Below are 20,823 nucleotides of genomic sequence, written 5' to 3' on the forward strand. Positions count from 1 at the left end.
AATATAACTGAGCCTCTCAACGGATGGCTCAACAATAACCCTTTAGTTAACAATAACTATATACAAGTATTGCAGACAATCCGCACTTGGGATGGGCGCCCAGCATCCACTACGGACTACGAGAAATAGATTTACCGGTGAGTAAAATCTTATTTTCTCTGACGTCCTAGTGGATGCTGGGAACTCCGTAAGGACCATGGGGATTATACCAAAGCTCCCAAACGGGCGGGAGAGTGCGGATGACTCTGCAGCACCGAATGAGCAAACTCAAGGTCCTCCTCAGCCAGGGTATCAAACTTGTAGACTTTTGCAAAAATGTTTGAACCCGACCAAGTAACAGCTCAGCAAAGTTGTAAAGCCGAGACCCCTCGGGCAGCCGCCCAAGAAGAGCCCACTTTCCTTGTGGAATGGGCTTTTACAGATTTAGGGTGCGGCAGTCCAGCCGCAGAATGTGCAAGTTGAATCGTGCTACAGATCCAGCGAGCAATAGTCTGCTTAGAAGCAGGAGCACCCAGCTTGTTGGGTGCCTACAGGATAAATAGCGAGTCAGTTTTCCTGACTCCAGCCGTCCTGGAAACATATATTTTCAGGGCCCTGACTACGTCCAGTAACTTGGAGTCCTCCAAGTCCCACGTAGCCGCAGGCACCACAATAGGTTGGTTCACATGAAAAGCTGATACCACCTTAGGAAGGAATTGGGAATTCCGCCCTATCCAAATGAAAATCAGATAAGGGCATTTGCATGACAAAACCGCCAATTCTGATACACGCCTGGCCGACGCCAAGGCCAACCGCATGACCACTTTCCACGTGAGGTATTTTAGCTCTACGGATTTAAGTGGCTCAACCCAATGCGACTTCAGGAAATCCAACACCACGTTGAGATCCCACGGTGCCCCTAGAGGCACACACGGGGGCTGAATATGCAGCACTCCTTTAACAAAAGTCTGAACTTCAGGCAGTGAAGCCAGTTCTTTTTGGAAGAAAATGTACAGAGCCGAAATCTGGACCTTAACGTAACCCAATTTTAGGCCCGTAGTCACTCCTGACTGTAGGAAGTGCAGAAATCGACCCAGTTGAAATTCCTCCGTTGGGGCCTTCCTGGCCTCACACCAAGCAACATATTTTTGCCATATGCGGTGATAATATTTGCGATCACATCTTTCCTAGCCTTAATCAGCGTAGGAATGACTTCCTCCGGAATGCCTTTTTCCTTTAGGATCCGGTGTTCAACCACCATGCCGTCAAACACAGCCGTGGTAAGTCTTGGAACAGGCAGGGCCCCTGCTGCCGCAGGTCCTGTCTGAGCGACAGAGGCCATGGGTCCTCTGAGATCATTTCTTGAAGTTCTGGGTACCAAGCTCTTCTTGGCCAATCCGGAACCACGAGTATAGTTCTTACTCCTATCCTTCTTAGTATTCTCAATACCTTGGGTATGAGAGGCAAAGGAAGGTACCCATACACCGACTGGTACACCCACGGTGTTACCAGAGCGTCCACAGCTATCGCCTGAGGGTCCCTTGACCTGGCGCAATATCTTTTTAGCTTTTTGTTGAGGCGGGACGCCATCATGTCCACCTGTGGCCTTTCCCAATAGTGTACAATCATTTTGAAGACTTCTGGATGAAGTCCCCACTCTCCCGGGTGGAGGTCGTGCCTGCTGAGAAAGTCTGCTTCCCAGTTGTCCACTCCGGGAATGAACACTGCTGACAGTGCTAACACATGATTTTCCGCCCATCGGAAAATCCTTGTGGCTTCTGCCATCACCATCCTGCTTCTTGTGCAGCCCTGCTGGTTTACCTGGGCGACCGCCGTGATGTTGTCTGACTGGATCAGCACCGGCTGGTGTTGAAGCAGGGGTCTAGCCTGACTTAGGGCATTGTGAATGGCCCTTAGTCCCAGAATATTTATGTGTAGGGAAGTCTCCTGACTTGACCATAGTCCTTGGAAGTTTCTTCCCTGTGTGACTGCCCCCCAGCCTCGAAGGCTGGCATTTGTGGTCACCAGGACCCAGTCCTGTATGCCGAATCTGCGGCCCTCTAGTAGATGAGCACTCTGCAGCCACCACAACAGCGACACCCTGGCCCTTGGAGACAGGGTTATCAGCCGATGCATCTGAAGATGCGACCCGGACCACTTGTCCAACAGATCCCACTGAAAGATCCTTGCATGGAACCTACCGAATGGAATTTCTTCGTAAGAAGCTACCATAATTCCCAGGACTCGCGTGCATTGATGCACCGACACCTGTATTTGTATTAGGAGGTCTCTGACTAGAGATGACAACTCCTTGACCTTCTCCTCCGGGAGAAACCCTTTTTCTTGTTCTGTGTCCAGAACCATACTTAGGAACAGTAGACGCGTCTGTCACGATCCGGGTATCTGGACGCCATTTCTTACCCATCAGATGCCTCCTAAGGCTGGCTCAGCGCTCCAGGACCGGATCCCATCTGTTATCCTGATGTGTACATTCCTGTATCCTCTCCTGTCACTCTGGGACGCTGTCACAGTAAACGCCATATTACACCTGGCATGGCGTCTCCCGCGGCCTCCGCCGCCGTCCCTGAACTTCTGCATGCAGAGTGTCTGAGTGGCGATTACGTCAGCCGCGGCCTCCGCTGTGTCCGCGTGGTTGGATGTGCATCTGTCAGCCTGGCGCCTCCTGTCTCCGGTGGCCGGCGCCGCCATTACTGTTTTCATTACCACATGGATTACAAACCAAACTTCCCTCCAAGTGTCTGCATGGGCGCAGCCATCTTGGATTCTGTCAGCTGATCATTTCCACCAATCTGTTCTCAGTATTGATAATCTGCATAATTGCCTAGCCAATCCCTTCCTTGCTGCAGGTATAAATACACTGTGCCTGAGCAAGGAAGGCGTCAGTGCTTTGGTTGTCAAACCTAGTTCCTGTTTGTCTCTCTCCTGTGATTGTCTTCCAGGTTCCAGCTCCTGTCTCAAGACTTCCACCATAGAGACCCGCACCAGCATTCCACCTGCGGTGTAGCCTGACTCTCCAATCCATTGTGGATTCATCTGTTTCCAGCTACAACATTACCTGCTTCCAGCTCAGCTTCCAGCAGAGTACAGCTTCCCTTAAAGGGCCGGTGTCCTTTCTACACTTTACCACTCTCCACCGGTATTATTATTTCTCCGCTCTCAAGTTCTACATTTCAGTTCATATTTCATCGCTCCCAAGTTCATTTATTATTTAACTGGTTCCAGCCAGTATCCACTCCGTGCTAACAACAGTCTGGTTCCAGCCAGTATCCACAGCAGCTGTTTTATCTTCAGCAACCCAGCTTTTCCTGGAACACCAGCTGGCACAATCCTGGGTTATCTCCATTGCTACAGTCGGGCCTGGTAAGGACTTTCCATCTAGAAGATCATAAGAACTATCTCACACTACCAGTGCCCTGTGGCTCCTGCCATCCTGTAGTACCCAGGAACTGTATTTATTCTTTGCTGACTTTTACGTTTTCTTTTACTGCTGCTGTGTTGCGGAGTTGTCATAATAAACATCATTGACTTTTATCCAAGTTGTCGTGGTCACGCCTTCGGGCAGTTATTATTCATGTTACTTACATGTCCAGGGGTCTGATACAACCTCCCAGGTTCCGGTACATCTCAGCCCCTACAACTGAGGCTGCCTCCCGTCAGCTCAGGCCCTCAGTTGTGACAGTAAGCACTGACCTAATGAATCCAGCCGGAGACCAGGATCAAGCGGCCAGGCCGATGCAAGAACTGGCAGCCCGACTAGAACATCAGGAGGCTGCACAGGGCCACATCATCCGCTGTCTCCAGGATCTCTCTACTCGGCTGGATGGGATTCAGACAACTCTCCGTGGATCAGGCGCGTCTGGTGCGTCAACCACAGTGACTCCAGCTATAACCCCACCCACCTTGCCCATTTCTGCTCCACGTCTTCATCTTCCAACGCCAGCAAAATTTGACGGATCTCCAAGATTCTGCAGGGGATTTCTCAACCAGTGTGAGATTCAGTTTGAGCTACAACCTGGCAATTTTCCCAGTGACCGTACAAAAATTGCCTACATTATTTCTCTTCTCAGTGGCTCAGCCCTTGATTGGGCATCACCGTTATGGGAGAGGTCCGACACCCTGCTATCTTCCTACACTGCCTTCGTGTCAACATTCAGGCGCATCTTCGACGAGCCAGGCCGGGTAACCTCAGCTTCATCCGAGATTCTCCGTTTACGCCAGGGGTCACGTACTGTAGGACAATATCTGATACAGTTCCAGATCCTGGCATCCGAACTGGCATGGAACGACGAGGCCCTGTATGCTGCATTCTGGCATGGCTTATCTGAGCGTATTAAAGATGAGTTAGCTACCAGAGACTTACCTTCTAAGTTAGATGAGCTAATCTCACTCTGCACGAAAGTTGATTTACGTTTCAGAGAGAGAGCAACTGAGCGTGGAAGATCATCTGCTCCAAAATCTTCTGCTCCTCCTCCTCGTCAACTGTCACCATCTAAAGATGAGCCCATGCAACTTGGCCGTTCCCGTTTAACTCCTGCTGAGCGCCGAAGACGTCTCTCCGAGTTTCTCTGTCTCTATTGTGCAGCTCCGTCTCACACCATTAATGCCTGTCCCAAACGTCCGGGAAACTCCAAATCCTAGCTCGCCAAGGAGAGGGCCGGCTGGAGTAATGATCTCCTCTCCATCTCCTCAAGATTGTAATCTCCCAGTCTCGCTTCAAGTTGCTCAACGTTATCGGAACGTCATTGCCCTCCTTGATTCCGGAGCAGCTGGGAACTTTATTACCGAAGCCTATGTTAAACGGTGGTCCCTACCCACCGAGAGACTTCCTTCGTCCATTTCTTTAACTGCCGTGGATGGCAGCAAAATTTTTGATGCAGTTATTTCTTTAAGGACTCTACCAGTTCGTCTGAGAGTGGGAGTTCTTCATTCCGAACTTATTTCTTTTTTAGTGATTCCAAGAGCCACACATCCTGTGGTCCTGGGCCTTCCATGGCTCCGTCTTCACAATCCTACAATTGATTGGACGACTACGCAAATCCTGGCATGGGGTTCCTCCTGTGCTGAGACATGTTTGTTTAAAGTATTGCCTGTCTGTTCTTCCTCCCCCAGGTCGTCTGATGTTCCACCTCCTCCATATCAAGATTTCACGGATGTGTTCAGTAAAGCTTCTGCTGATATCCTTCCTCCTCATAGAGAATGGGACTGTCCGATTGATCTCGTTCCAGGGAAGGTTCCACCTCGAGGCCGAACTTATCCGTTGTCTCTGCCTGAGACGCATTCTATGGAGGAATATATTAAAGAGAACCTAGCAAAGGGGTTCATTCGACCTTCTTCTTCTCCAGCCGGCGCAGGCTTCTTTTTTGTAAAAAAGAAAGATGGTGGTCTGCGGCCGTGCATCGACTACAGAGGTTTGAACGACATTACCATCAAGAACCGTTATCCTTTACCCCTGATTACTGAGCTCTTTGACAGAGTTAGCGGAGCTACCATCTTTACAAAGCTGGACTTGCGAGGTGCATACAATCTCATCCGGATCCGTGAGGGTGACGAGTGGAAGACCGCCTTTAACACCCGTGACGGACATTATGAGTACCTCGTCATGCCCTTCGGATTGAGCAATGCTCCAGCTGTCTTCCAGCATTTTGTCAATGAGATCTTCAGAGACATTCTATATCGTCATGTCGTGGTCTATCTAGACGATATCCTCATTTTTGCCAACGATTTAGAGGAACATCGTTTTTGGGTTAAAGAGGTTCTGTCCCGTCTCCGTGTCAATCATCTCTATTGCAAATTAGAAAAATGCGTCTTTGAAGTCAAGTCCATTCCGTTTCTAGGGTACATTGTGTCCGGTTCCGGACTAGAGATGGATCCTGAGAAACTACAAGCAATCCAAAATTGGCCGGTACCCTTAACCCTCAAAGGGGTCCAGAGGTTCTTAGGGTTCGCCAACTATTACCGAAAGTTTATACGAGACTTTTCCACCATTGTGGCACCTATTACTGCTTTCACTAAGAAGGGTGCTAACCCGTCCAAGTGGTCTGAAGAAGCCATGCAAGCATTTCATCTTTTAAAACAAAGGTTCATCTCTGCGCCTGTTCTGAAACAGCCTGACATCGACTCTCCTTTCATCTTAGAGGTGGATGCCTCCTCCGTTGGAGTAGGAGCGGTGTTATCTCAGAGGGCTAAAGATGGCCATTTACACCCTTGCAGTTTCTTCTCCCGGAAGTTCTCCCCAGCTGAGCGCAACTATGCCATTGGCGACCAGGAGTTGCTAGCCATCAAGCTCGCTCTAGAAGAGTGGAGGTATCTGTTGGAGGGAGCTTCTCATTCAATCACCATACTTACAGACCACAAGAACCTTTTATACCTGAAGGGCGCACAATGTCTCAACCCTCGTCAGGCCAGATGGGCACTTTTCTTTTCCAGGTTCGACTTTAAACTCCAGTTCTGTCCGGGCTCTCAGAATCGCAAGGCCGATGCTCTTTCCCGCTCATGGGAGCAAGAAAATGAGTCAGAGTCTTCAGACAAGCATCCTATTATAAATCCGTTGGCATTCTCCACGGTACGGATGGACTCTACGCCCCCATCAGGGAAAAGTTTTGTGAAGCCGATGCTAAGGAAGAAGCTCATGCATTGGGCCCATGCTTCCCGTTTTGCCGGACATACAGGTATCCAAAAAACCCTGGAGTTTATCTCTAGGTCCTATTGGTGGCCAACTCTGAAAAAGGACGTCTTGGAGTTTATTGCATCTTGCCCAAAGTGTGCCCAACATAAAGTATCCCGCCAGTCGCCTGCGGGGCAACTGGTTCCACTATCCGTTCCCCGTCGACCATGGACCCACTTGTCGATGGATTTCATTACAGACTTACCCATGTGCAACAAGTTCAATACCATCTGGGTGGTAGTTGACCGGTTCACCAAGATGGCACACTTCATTCCTCTCACCGGTCTTCCGTCAGCTTCCAAGTTGGCTCAAGTATTCATACAAGAGATCTTCCGACTCCACGGTCTTCCTGAAGAAATTATTTCAGATCGAGGAGTTCAATTCACAGCCAAATTCTGGTGAAGTTTATGTCAAGTCCTCCAAGTCAAGCTAAAGTTTTCCACGGCTTACCATCCTCAGACCAATGGTCAAACCGAGAGGGTGAATCAGGACTTGGAGGCCTTCCTCCGCATCTATGTGTCCTCCTCTCAAGATGACTGGGTTCAATTACTTCCCTGGGCCGAGTTCTGTCATAACAACCAGTATCATTCTTCATCTGCTTCAACACCATTCTTCACTAACTTTGGATTCCACCCTAAAGTCCCTGAGTTCCAACCGCTTCCAGCAACTTCTGTTCCCGCAGTGGATATCACCTTGCATCAGTTTGCCAATATCTGGAAGAGCGTACGATCAGCTCTGCTCAAGGCATCGTTCAGGTACAAGAAGTTTGCGGATAAGAAGCGTCGAGCAGTTCCTGCTCTCAAGGTGGGTGATCGGGTATGGTTATCCACGAAGAATTTGAGGTTAAGAGTTCCCAGTATGAAGTTTGCACCTCGCTATATCGGTCCTTTCAAGATTGAACAAGTCATCAATCCTGTTGCTTACAGACTCCAGTTGCCTCCCTTCTTGAAAATACCCAGGACATTCCATGTTTCCCTGTTGAAACCGCTGATCTTGAATCGGTTTCATTCCTCACTTCCTCCAACTCCGAAAGTCCAAACTCAACGAGGCGTTGAGTATGAAGTGGCCAAGATCCTGGACTCACGTCACCGTTACGGTCAACTACAATATCTTATTGACTGGAAGGGTTATGGTCCTGAGGAACGTTCATGGACCAATGCTTCTGATGTCCATGCTCCTGCCTTGGTCCGGAGATTCCATTCCAAGTTTCCTCAAAAGCCAAAGAAGTGTCCTGGGGCCACTCCTAAAGGGGGGGGTGCTGTCACGATCCGGGTATCTGGACGCCATTTCTTACCCATCAGATGCCTCCTAAGGCTGGCTCAGCGCTCCAGGACCGGATCCCATCTGTTATCCTGATGTGTACATTCCTGTATCCTCTCCTGTCACTCTGGGACGCTGTCACAGTAAACGCCATATTACACCTGGCATGGCGTCTCCCGCGGCCTCCGCCGCCGTCCCTGAACTTCTGCATGCAGAGTGTCTGAGTGGCGATTACGTCAGCCGCGGCCTCCGCTGTGTCCGCGTGGTTGGATGTGCATCTGTCAGCCTGGCGCCTCCTGTCTCCGGTGGCCGGCGCCGCCATTACTGTTTTCATTACCACATGGATTACAAACCAAACTTCCCTCCAAGTGTCTGCATGGGCGCAGCCATCTTGGATTCTGTCAGCTGATCATTTCCACCAATCTGTTCTCAGTATTGATAATCTGCATAATTGCCTAGCCAATCCCTTCCTTGCTGCAGGTATAAATACACTGTGCCTGAGCAAGGAAGGCGTCAGTGCTTTGGTTGTCAAACCTAGTTCCTGTTTGTCTCTCTCCTGTGATTGTCTTCCAGGTTCCAGCTCCTGTCTCAAGACTTCCACCATAGAGACCCGCACCAGCATTCCACCTGCGGTGTAGCCTGACTCTCCAATCCATTGTGGATTCATCTGTTTCCAGCTACAACATTACCTGCTTCCAGCTCAGCTTCCAGCAGAGTACAGCTTCCCTTAAAGGGCCGGTGTCCTTTCTACACTTTACCACTCTCCACCGGTATTATTATTTCTCCGCTCTCAAGTTCTACATTTCAGTTCATATTTCATCGCTCCCAAGTTCATTTATTATTTAACTGGTTCCAGCCAGTATCCACTCCGTGCTAACAACAGTCTGGTTCCAGCCAGTATCCACAGCAGCTGTTTTATCTTCAGCAACCCAGCTTTTCCTGGAACACCAGCTGGCACAATCCTGGGTTATCTCCATTGCTACAGTCGGGCCTGGTAAGGACTTTCCATCTAGAAGATCATAAGAACTATCTCACACTACCAGTGCCCTGTGGCTCCTGCCATCCTGTAGTGACCAGGAACTGTATTTATTCTTTGCTGACTTTTACGTTTTCTTTTACTGCTGCTGTGTTGCGGAGTTGTCATAATAAACATCATTGACTTTTATCCAAGTTGTCGTGGTCACGCCTTCGGGCAGTTATTATTCATGTTACTTACATGTCCAGGGGTCTGATACAACCTCCCAGGTTCCGGTACATCTCAGCCCCTACAACTGAGGCTGCCTCCCGTCAGCTCAGGCCCTCAGTTGTGACAGCGTCGTAGGAACCAGCTACGACTTTGGACTATTCAGAATCCAGCCGTGCTGTTGTAGCACTTCCCGAAATAGTGCTACTCCGACGAACAACTGCTCCCTGGACCTCGCCTTTATAAGGAGATCGTCCAAGTACGGGATAATTATAACTCCCTTTTTTCGAAGGAGTATCATCATTTCGGCCATTACCTTGGTAAATACCCTCGGTGCCGGGGACAGACCAACGGCAACGTCTGGAATTGGTAATGACAGTCCTGTACCACAATTTTGAGGTAGGTAAATGGGGACATGCAGGTAAGCATCCTTGATGTCCAGTGATACCATGTAATCCCCTTCGTCCAGGCTTGCAATAACCGCCCTGAGCGATTCCATTTTGAACTTGAACCTTCGTCTATAAGTGTTCAAGGATTTCAATTTTAGAATGGGTCTCACCGAACCGTCTGGTTTCGGTACCACAAACATTGTGGAATAGTAACCCCGTCCTTGATGAAGGAGGGGTACCTTGATTATCACCTGCTGGAAGTACAGCTTGTGAATTGCCGCCAGTACTACCTCTCCTCGAGGGCAGCAGGCAAGGCTGATTTGAGGTAACGGCGAGGGGGAGTCGCCTCGAACTCCAGCTTGTATCCCTGTGATACTATTTGCAGAACCCAGGGATCCATCTGTGAGCGAGCCCACTGGTCGCTGAAGTTCTCGAGACGCGCCCCCACCGCACCTGGCTCCACCTGTGGAGCCCCAGCGTCATGCAGCGGACTCAGAGGAAGCGGGGGAAGATTTTTGATCCTGGGAACTGGCTGTCTGGTGCAGCTTTTTCCCTCTTCCCTTGTCTCTGTGCAGAAAGGAAGCGCCTTTGACCCGCTTGCTTTTCTGAAGCCGAAAGGACTGTACCTTATAATACGGTGCTTTCTTAGGCTGTGAGGAAACTTGGGGTAAATATTTTCCTTCCCAGCTGTTGCTGTGGATACGAGGTCCCAGAGACCATTCCCAAACAATTCCTCACCCTTATAAGGCAGAATCTTCATGTGCCTTCTAAAGTCAGCATCGCCTGTCCACTGCCGGGTCCCTAAAACCATCCTGGCAGAATGGACATTGCATTAATTCTGAATGCCAGCCGGCAAATATCCCTCTGTGCATCCCTCATATATAAGACGACGTCTTTAATATGCTCTATGGTTAGCAAATAATATCCCTGTCCTGACAGGGTAATAGACCACGCTGCAGCAGCACTATCCATGCTGAAGGCCATTGCAGGTCTCAGTATAGTACCTGTGTGTGTATATACAGACTTATACAGACTTCAGGATAGCCTCCTGCTTTTTATCAGCAGGCTCCTTTAAAGTGGCCGTATCCTAAGATGGCAGTGCCACCTTTTTGACAAACGTGTGAGCGCCTTATCCACCCTAGGGGATATCTCCCAACGTGACCTATCCTCTGGCGGGAAAGGGTACGCCATCAGTAACTTTTTAGAAATTACCAGTTTCTTATCGGTGGAACCCACGCTTCTTCACACACTTCATTCACTCATCTGATGGGGGAACAAAACACTGTCTGCTTTTTCTCCCCAAACATAAAACCCCTTTTTGTGGTACCTGGGTTAATGTCAGAAATGTATAACACATTTTTCATTGCCGAGATCATGTAACGGATGTTCCTAGTGGATTGTGTATATGTCTCAACCTTGTCGACACTGGAGTCAGACTCCGTGTCGACATCTGTGTCTGCCATCTGAGGTAGCGGGCGTTTTTGAGCCCCTGATGGCCTTTGAGACGCCTGGGCAGGCGCGGGCTGAGAAGCCGGCTGTCCCCAGCTGTTTTACGTCATTCAGCCTTTTATGTAAGGAGTTGACACTGTCGGTTAATACCTTCCACCTATCCATCCACTCTGGTGTCGGCCCCACAGGGGGCGACATCACATTTATCGGCATCTGCTCCGCCTCCACATAAGCCTTCTCATCAACCATGTCGACACAGCCGTACCGACACACCGCACACACACAGGGAATGCTCTGACTGAGGACAGGACCCCACAAAGTCCTTTGGGGAGACAGAGAGAGAGTATGCCAGCACACACCAGAGCGCTATATAATGCAAGGATTCACACTACCCACAGTGATTTTTCCCTTATAGCTGCTATAATACACATATTTGCGCCTAAATTTAGTGCCCCCCCCCTCTCTTTTTAACCCTTTGAGCCTGAAAACTACAGGGGAGAGCCTGGGGAGCTGTCTTCCAGCTGCACTGTGAAGAGAAAATGGCGCCAGTGTGCTGAGGGAGATAGCCCCGCCCCTTTTTCGGCAGACTTTTCTCCCGCTTTTTTTATGGATTCTGGCAGGGGTATTTATCACATATATAGCCTCTGGGACTATATATTGTGATTTTTTTTGCCAGACAAGGTATTCATATTGCTGCTCAGGGCGCCCCCCCCCCCCCCAGCGCCCTGCACCCATCAGTGACCGGAGTGTGAGGTGTGCATGAGGAGCAATGGCGCACAGCTGCAGTGCTGTGCGCTACCTTGTTGAAGACCGAAGTCTTCTGCCGCCGATTTCCAGGACCATCTTCATGCTTCTGGCTCTGTAAGGGGGACGGTGGCGCGGCTCCGGGACCGAACGATCGAGGTCGGGTCCTGTGTTCGATCCCTCTGGAGCTAATGGTGTCCAGTAGCCTAAGAAGCCCAAACTATCTCCAGTCAGGTAGGTTCGCTTCTTCTCCCCTTAGTCCCTCGTAGCAGTGAGTCTGTTGCCAGCAGATCTCACTGAAAATAAAAAAACCTAAAATATACTTTCTTTTTCTAGGAGCTCAGGAGAGCCCCTAGTGTGCATCCAGCTCAGCCGGGCACAAGATTCTAACTGAGGTCTGGAGGAGGGTCATAGAGGGAGGAGCCGGTGCACACCAGGTAGTCCTAAAGCTTTCTTTAGTTGTGCCCAGTCTCCTGCGGAGCCGCTATTCCCCATGGTCCTTACGGAGTTCCCAGCATCCACTAGCACGTCAGAGAAAATAAGATTTTACTCACCGGTAAATCTATTTCTCGTAGTCCGTAGTGGATGCTGGGACTCCGTAAGGACCATGGGGAATAGCGGCTCCGCAGGAGACTGGGCACAACTAAAAGAAAGCTTTTGGTCTACCTGGTGTGCACTGGCTCCTCCCTCTATGACCCTCCTCCAGACCTCAGTTAGGATACTGTGCCCGGAAGAGCTGACACAATAAGGAAGGATTTTGAATCCCGGGTAAGACTCATACCAGCCACACCAATATATAACTCGTGATACTATACCCAGTTAACAGTATGAACAATAACTGAGCCTCTCAACAGATGGCTCAACAATAACCCTTTAGTTAAACAATAACTATATACAAGTATTGCAGACAATCCGCACTTGGGATGGGCGCCCAGCATCCACTACGGACTACGAGAAATAGATTTACCGGTGAGTAAAATCTTATTTTCTCTGACGTCCTAAGTGGATGCTGGGACTCCGTAAGGACCATGGGGATTATACCAAAGCTCCCAAACGGGCGGGAGAGTGCGGATGACTCTGCAGCACCGAATGGGCAAATTCTAGGTCCTCCTCAGCCAGGGTGTCAAACTTGTAGAATTTAGCAAATGTGTTTGACCCCGACTAAGTAGCTGCTCGGCAAAGTTGTAGAGCCGAGACCCCTCGGGCAGCCGCCCAAGAAGAGCCCACCTTCCTCGTGGAATGGGCTTTCACTGATTTAGGATGCGGCAGTCCAGCCGCAGAATGTGCAAGCTGAATCGTACTACAGATCCAGCGAGCAATAGTCTGCTTTGAAGCAGGAGCACCCAGCTTGTTGGGTGCATACAGGATAAACAACGAGTCAGTTTTCCTGACACTAGCTGTCCTGGAAACATAAATTTTCAGGGCCCTGACTACGTCCATGGAAGCCTCCAAGTCTTTAGTAGCCGCAGGCACCACGATAGGTTGGTTCAAATGAAAGGCTGATACCACCTTAGGGAAAAACTGGGGACGAGTCCTCAATTCTGCCCTATCCATATGGAAAATTAGATAAGGGCTTTTACATGACAAAGCCGCCAATTCTGACACACGCCTGGCCGAAGCCAAGGCCAACAGCATGACCACTTTCCACGTGAGATATTTTAATTCCACGGTTTTAAGTGGCTCAAACCAATGTGACTTTAGGAAATCCAACACCACATTGAGATCCCAAGGTGCCACTGGAGGCACAAAAGGGGGCTGAATATGCAGCACTCCCTTAACAAAAGTCTGAACTTCAGATAGTGAAGCCAGTTCTCTCTGGAAGAAAATCGATAGAGCCGAAATCTGGACCTTAATGGAACCCAATTTTAGGCCCACAGTCACCCCTGACTGTAGGAAGTGCAGAAAACGGCCCAGCTGAAATTCCTCCGTTGGGGCCTTCCTGGCCTCACACCACGCAACATATTTTCGCCAAATGCGGTGATAATGGTTTGCGTTCACTTCTTTCCTAGCTTTAATCAGCGTAGGAATGACTTCCTTCGGAATGCCCTTTTCCTTCAGGATCCGGCGTTCAACCGCCATGCCGTCAAACGCAGCCGCGGTAAGTCTTGGAACAGACAGGGCCCCTGCTGCAGCAGGTCCTGTCTGAGCGGCAGAGGCCATGGGTCCTCTGAGATCATTTCTTGAAGTTCCGGGTACCAAGCTCTTCTTGGCCAATCCGGAACAATGAGTATAGTTCTTACTCCTCTTCTCCTTATTATCCTCAGTACCTTGGGTATGAGAGGAAGAGGAGGGAACACATAAACCGACCGGTACACCCACGGTGTCACTAGAGCGTCCACAGCTATCGCCTGAGGGTCTCTTGACCTGGCGCAATATCTTTCTAGCTTTTTGTTTAGGCAGGACGCCATCATGTCCACCTGTGGCCTTTCCCAATGGTTTACAATCAGTTGGAAGACTTTTGGATGAAGTCCCCACTCTCCCGGGTGGAGGTCGTGCCTGCTGAGGAAGTCTGCTTCCCAGTTGTCCACTCCCGGAATGAACACTGCTGACAGTGCTAACACGTGATTTTCCGTCGCCGTCCTGCTTCTTGTGCCGCCCTGTCGGTCTACATGGGCGACTGCCGTGATGTTGTCTGACTGGATCAGTACCGGCTGGTTTTGAAGCAGGGGTTTTGCCTGACTTAGGTCATTGAAAATGGCCCTCAGTTCCAGAATATTTATGTGTAGGGAAGTCTCCTGACTTGACCATAGTCCTTGGAAGTTTCTTCCCTGTGTGACTTCCCCCCAGCCTCGAAGGCTGGCATCCGTGGTCACCAGGACCCAGTCCTGTATGCCAAATCTGCGGCCCTCCTGAAGATGAGTACTTTGCAGCCACCACAGCAGAGACACCCTGGTCCTTGGAGACAGGGTTATCAGCCGATGCATCTGAAGATGCGATCCGGACCACTTGTCCAACAGGTCCCACTGAAAAGTTCTTGCATGGAACCTGCCGAATGGAATTGCTTCGTAGGAAGCTACCATTTTTCCCAGGACTCGCGTGCAGTGATGCACCGACACCTGTTTTGGTTTTAGGAGGCCTCTGACTAGAGATGACAGCTCCTTGGCCTTCTCCTCCGGGAGAAACACTTTTTTCTGTTCTGTGTCCAGAACCATCCCCAGGAACAGTAGACGTATCGTAGGGACCAGCTGTGACTTTGGAATATTTAGAATCCAACCGTGCTGTTGTAGCACCTCCCGAGATAGTGCTACCCCGACCAACAACTGCTCCCTGGACCTCGCCTTTATTAGGAGATCGTCCAAGTACGGCATAATTAAAACTCCCTTTTTTCGAAGGAGTATCATCATTTCGGCCATTACCTTGGTAAATACCCTCGGTGCCGTGGATAGACCAAACGGCAACGTCTGGAATTGGTAACAGTGGTGCAAGTGGGCGGGTACGGGTGGGTACGGCGTACCCGTAAGAATTTAGCCGTGGGTACGCCGTACCCACACCGACGGGCCGTCGCTCCTCTTCCTTCCCTCCCTCCCCCACGCCGCACCGCCGCACACGCCGCTGATGTGAGGGCAGGAGAGTGCAGCCTGCGCCTCTCGTTCCCCTCAGTCTCCGGTGGATGTTTCAGTTTACTTCAGCGCCGATCCGTGAGCCAATCAGAGCTCGCACCCGCGAGCTCTGATTGGCTCACGGATCGGCGCTGAATTAAACTGAGACACCCGCCGGAGACTGAGGGGAACGAGAGGCGCAGGCTGCACTCTCCTTCCCTCACATGACAGACAGGAGGACAGCGACGGCAGCGGTGAGTAGGGGAGGGGGGCATGTTATACCTGGCACTGGGGGGGCATGTATACCTGGCACTGGGGGCATATCTGGCACAGGGGGGCATATATACCTGGCACTGGGGGATATCTGGCACTGGGGGGGCATGTTATACCTGGCACTGGGGGATATCTGGCACTGGGGGCATATCTGGCACAGGGGGGGTATATATACCTGGCACTGGGGGATATCTGGCACAGGGGGGCATGTCTACCTGGCACTGGGGGCATATCTGGCACAGGGGGGCATATATACCTGGCACTGGGGGCATATCTGGCACAGGGGGGCATATATACCTGGCACTGGGGGATATCTGGCACAGGGGGGCATGTATACCTGGCACTGGCGGCATATCTGGCACAGGGGGGCATATATACCTGGCACTGGGGGATATCTGGCACAGGGGGGCATGTATACCTGGCACTGGGGGATATCTGGCACTGGGGGGGCATGTTATACCTGGCACTGGGGGATATCTGGCACTGGGGGGGCATGTTATACCTGGCACTGGGGGATATCTGGCACTGGGGGGGCATGTATACCTGGCACTGGGGGATATCTGGCACTGGGGGGGCATGTATACCTGGCACTGGGGGATATCTGGCACTGGGGGCATATCTGGCACAGGGGGGCATATATACCTGGCACTGGGGGATATCTGGCACTGGGGGCATATCTAGCACAGGGGGGCATATATACCTGGCACTGGGGGATATCTGGCACTGGGGGGGCATGTTATACCTGGCACTGGGGGATATCAGGCACTGGGGGGGGCATGTATACCTGGCACTGGGGGATATCTGGCACTGGGGGCATATCTGGCACAGGGGGGCATATATACCCGGCACTGGGGGATATCTGGCACAGGGGGGCATGTATACCTGGCACTGGAGGATATCTGGCACTGGGGGCATATCTGGCACTGTAGGGGCATTTCTGTATCTGGCACGGGGGGCAATGTATATCTGACACAGTGGGGGCATTTGTGTATCTAGCACTGTGGGGCAATGTGTATCTGACACTGTGAGGCAATGTATGGCACTCTGGGGGCATTTCTGTATCTGGCACTGTGGGGCAATGTGTATCTGGCACTGTGGGGCAATGTGTATCTGGCACTCTGGGGACATTTGTGTATCTGGCACTGTGGGGCAATGTGCATCTGGCACTGTGGGGCAATGTGTATCTGGCACTCTGGGGACATTTGTGTATCTGGCACTGTGGGGCAATGTGCATCTGGCACTGTGGGGCAATGTGTATCTGGCACTGTGAGGCAATGTGTATCTGACACTCTGGGGACATTTGTGTATCTGGCACTCTGGGGACATTTGTGTATCTGGCACTGTGGGGCAATGTGTATCTGGCACTGTGGGGTTATATGTATCTGGCACTGTGGGGCAATGTATATCTAGCACTGTGGGGCAACGTGTATCTGACACTATTGGGGTCATACGTGTATCTGCCCCTCCCCCATATGTGTATCACGCCCCCATTTTCATTGGCCACGCCCCATGTGGCATTTGGTCACACCCATTTTTTTTGCGCACGCGCCTTCGGCGCGCGCACACAGTACCCATAAGACATTTTCTCTACTTGAACCACTGATTGGTAATGACAATCCTGTACCACAAATCTGAGGTACTCCTGGTGAGGATGGTAAATGGGGACATGCAGGTAAGCATCCTTGATGTCCAGTGATACCATGTAATCCCCCTCGTCCAGGCTTGCAATAACCGCCCTGAGCGATTCCATCTTGAACTTGAATTTTTTTATATATGTGTTCAAGGATTTCAAATTTAAAATGGGTCTCACCGAACCGTCCGGTTTCGGTACCACAAACATTGTGGAATAGTAACCCCGTCCTTATTGAAGGAGGGGCACCTTGACTATCACCTGCTGGGAATACAGCTTGTGAATTGCCTCTAGCACTGCCTCCCTGCCTGAGGGAGTTGTTGGCAAGGCAGATTTGAGGAAACGGCGGGGGGGAGACGTTTCGAATTCCAGCTTGTACCCCTGAGATACTACTTGAAGGATCCAGGGATCCACCCGTGAGCGAGTCCACTGATTGCTGAAGTTTTTGAGATGGGCCCCCACCGTACCTGGCTCCGCCTGTGGAGCCCCAGCGTCATGCGGTTGGACTTGGAGGAAGCGGGGGTGGACTTTTGCTTCTGGGAACTGGCTGCATGCTGCAGCTTTTTCCCTCTACCTCTGCCTCTGGGCAGAAAGGACGCGCCTTTAACCCGCTTGCCCTTATGGGGCCGAAAGGACTGTACCTGATAATATGGTGCTTTCTTTGGCTGTGAGGGAACATGGGGTAAAAATGCTGACTTCCCAGCTGTTGCTGTGGAAACGAGGTCCGAGAGACCATCCCCGAACAACTCCTCACCCTTATAAGGCAAAACTTCCATGTGCCTTTTAGAATCTGCATCACCTGTCCACTGCCGAGTCCATAACCCTCTCCTGGCAGAAATGGACATTGCACTTATTTTAGATGCCAGCCGGCAAATATCCCTCTGTGCATCTCTCATGTATAAGACTGCGTCTTTAATATGCTCTACGGTTAGCAATATAGTGTCCCTGTCTAGGGTATCAATATTTTCCGACAGGGAATCTGACCACGCAGCTGCAGCACTGCACATCCATGCTGAAGCAATAGCTGGTCTCAGTATAATACCTGTGTGTGTATATACAGACTTCAGGATAGCCTCCTGCTTCCTATCAGCAGGCTCCTTTAGGGCGGCCGTATCCGGAGACGGTAGCGCCACCTTCTTTGACAAGCGTGTGAGCGCTTTATCCACCCTAGGGGATGTTTCCCAACGTGACCTATCCTCTGGCGGGAAAGGGTACGTCATTAGTAACCTTTTAGAAATTACCAGTTTCTTATCGGGGGAAGCCCACGCTTCTTCACACACTTCATTTAATTCCTCAGATGGAGGAAAAACTACTGGTAGTTTTTTCTCTCCAAACATAATACCCTTTTTTGTGGTTCTTGGGGTAACATCAGAAATGTGCAACACATTTTTCATTGCCTCAATCATGTAACGTGTGGCCCTATTGGAAGTTACATTAGTCTCATCGTCGTCGACACTGGAGTCAGTATCCGTGTCGACATCTGTGTCTGCCATCTGAGGTAGCGGGCGTTTTAGAGCCCCTGATGGCTTTTGAGACGCCTGGGCAGGCACAGGCTGAGAAGCCGGCTGTCCCATATTTGGTATGTCGTCAAACCTTTTATGTAAGGAGTCGACACTGTCGCGTAATTCCTTCCACATAACCATCCACTCAGGTGTCGACCCCGCAGGGGGTGACATCACATTTGTCGGCATCTGCTCCGCCTCCACATAAGCCTCATCATCAAACATGTCGACACAGCCGTACCGACACACCGCACACACACAGGGAATGCTCTGACAGAGGACAGGACCCCACAAAGCCCTTTGGGGAGACAGAGAGAGAGTATGCCAGCACACACCAGAGCGCTATATAACACAGGGATGAACACTATAACTGAGTGATTTTCCCTTATAGCTGCTTATATATATACTGCTGCGCCTAAATTTAGTGCCCCCCCTCTCTTTTTTACCCTTTGTAGTCTTGAAACTGCAGGGGAGAGCCTGGGAGCGATCCTTCCAGCGGAGCTGTGAGGGAAAAATGGCGCCAGTGTGCTGAGGGAGATAGCCCCGCCCCTTTTTCGGCAGACTTTCTCCCGCTTTTTTATGGATCCTGGCAGGGGTATTTTTCACATATATAGCCTCTAGGACTATATATTGTGATTATTTTGCCAGCCAAGGTGTTAATATTGCTGCTCAGGGCGCCCCCCCTCAGCGCCCTGCACCCATCAGTGACCGGAGTGTGAGGTGTGCATGAGGAGCAATGGCGCACAGCTGCAGTGCTGTGCGCTACCTTGTTGAAGACCGAAGTCTTCTGCCGCCGATTTTCAGGACCATCTTCTTGCTTCTGGCTCTGTAAGGGGGACGGCGGCGCGGCTCCGGGACCGGACGATCGAGGTCGGGCCCTGTGTTCGATCCCTCTGGAGCTAATGGTGTCCAGTAGCCTAAGAAGCCCAAGCTAGCTGCAAGCAGGTAGGTTCGCTTCTTCTCCCCTTAGTCCCTCGTAGCAGTGAGTCTGTTGCCAGCAGATCTCACTGAAAATAAAAAAACCTAAAATATACTTTCTTTTCTAGGAGCTCAGGAGAGCCCCTAGTGTGCATCCAGCTCAGCCGGGCACAAGATTCTAACTGAGGTCTGGAGGAGGGTCATAGAGGGAGGAGCCAGTGCACACCAGGTAGACCAAAAGCTTTCTTTTAGTTGTGCCCAGTCTCCTGCGGAGCCGCTATTCCCCATGGTCCTTACTGAGTCCCAGCATCCACTTAGGACGTCAGAGTAAGTATTTTATATTTAACACGGTAGAATACCGGTAACCAATGGAGGGACTGACAGAGCGGATCTGCAGACGATCAACGTCTAGCGAGGAAGATTAGCCTCGCAGCTGCAAGCAGGTAGGTTCGCTTCTTCTCCCCTTAGTCCCTCGTAGCAGTGAGTCTGTTGCCAGCAGATCTCACTGAAAATAAAAAAACCTAAAATATACTTTCTTTTCTAGGAGCTCAGGAGAGCCCCTAGTGTGCATCCAGCTCAGCCGGGCACAAGATTCTAACTGAGGTCTGGAGGAGGGTCATAGAGGGAGGAGCCAGTGCACACCAGGTAGACCAAAAGCTTTCTTTTAGTTGTGCCCAGTCTCCTGCGGAGCCGCTATTCCCCATGGTCCTTACTGAGTCCCAGCATCCACTTAGGACGTCAGAGTAAGTATTTTATATTTAACACGGTAGAATACCGGTAACCAATGGAGGGACTGACAGAGCGGATCTGCAGACGATCAACGTCTAGCGAGGAAGATTAGCCTCGCAGCTGCATTCAGAATGGATTGGAGTGGTGAGAGCCTATGTTTGGGAAGACCAGTCAGGAGACTATTACAATAATCAATGCGGGAGATAATGAGAGCATGGATTAGAGTTTTTGCTATGTCTTGTGTAAGATAGCCTGATATTGTGCCACTGTGTACCCAGCTTGGGGTCATTTCAAATAGCCGCGAGCCAGCATAATGGTAGCCCCAAGGTAGCTGATTTTTTTTTCACCCCATAGGGCTGCATAAAAAATTTTGGGGCAAAATTGGGGCAGTCCAATGTCGTTTCAGCGGCACATCATGTGGTTTGCGGCCAATTGAAGCGACCCTCTATGTCTAGCTGTTATGTATGGTGCTCCAGCTCTGTAGTCCTATGTTTCTCATTGTACGGCGCTGCGGACACTTTGTGGCGCCTTATAAGCACCGGC

This window comes from Pseudophryne corroboree, chromosome 9 (genome assembly GCF_028390025.1).
Source record: "Pseudophryne corroboree isolate aPseCor3 chromosome 9, aPseCor3.hap2, whole genome shotgun sequence".
NCBI classification, from domain to species: domain Eukaryota; kingdom Metazoa; phylum Chordata; class Amphibia; order Anura; family Myobatrachidae; genus Pseudophryne; species Pseudophryne corroboree.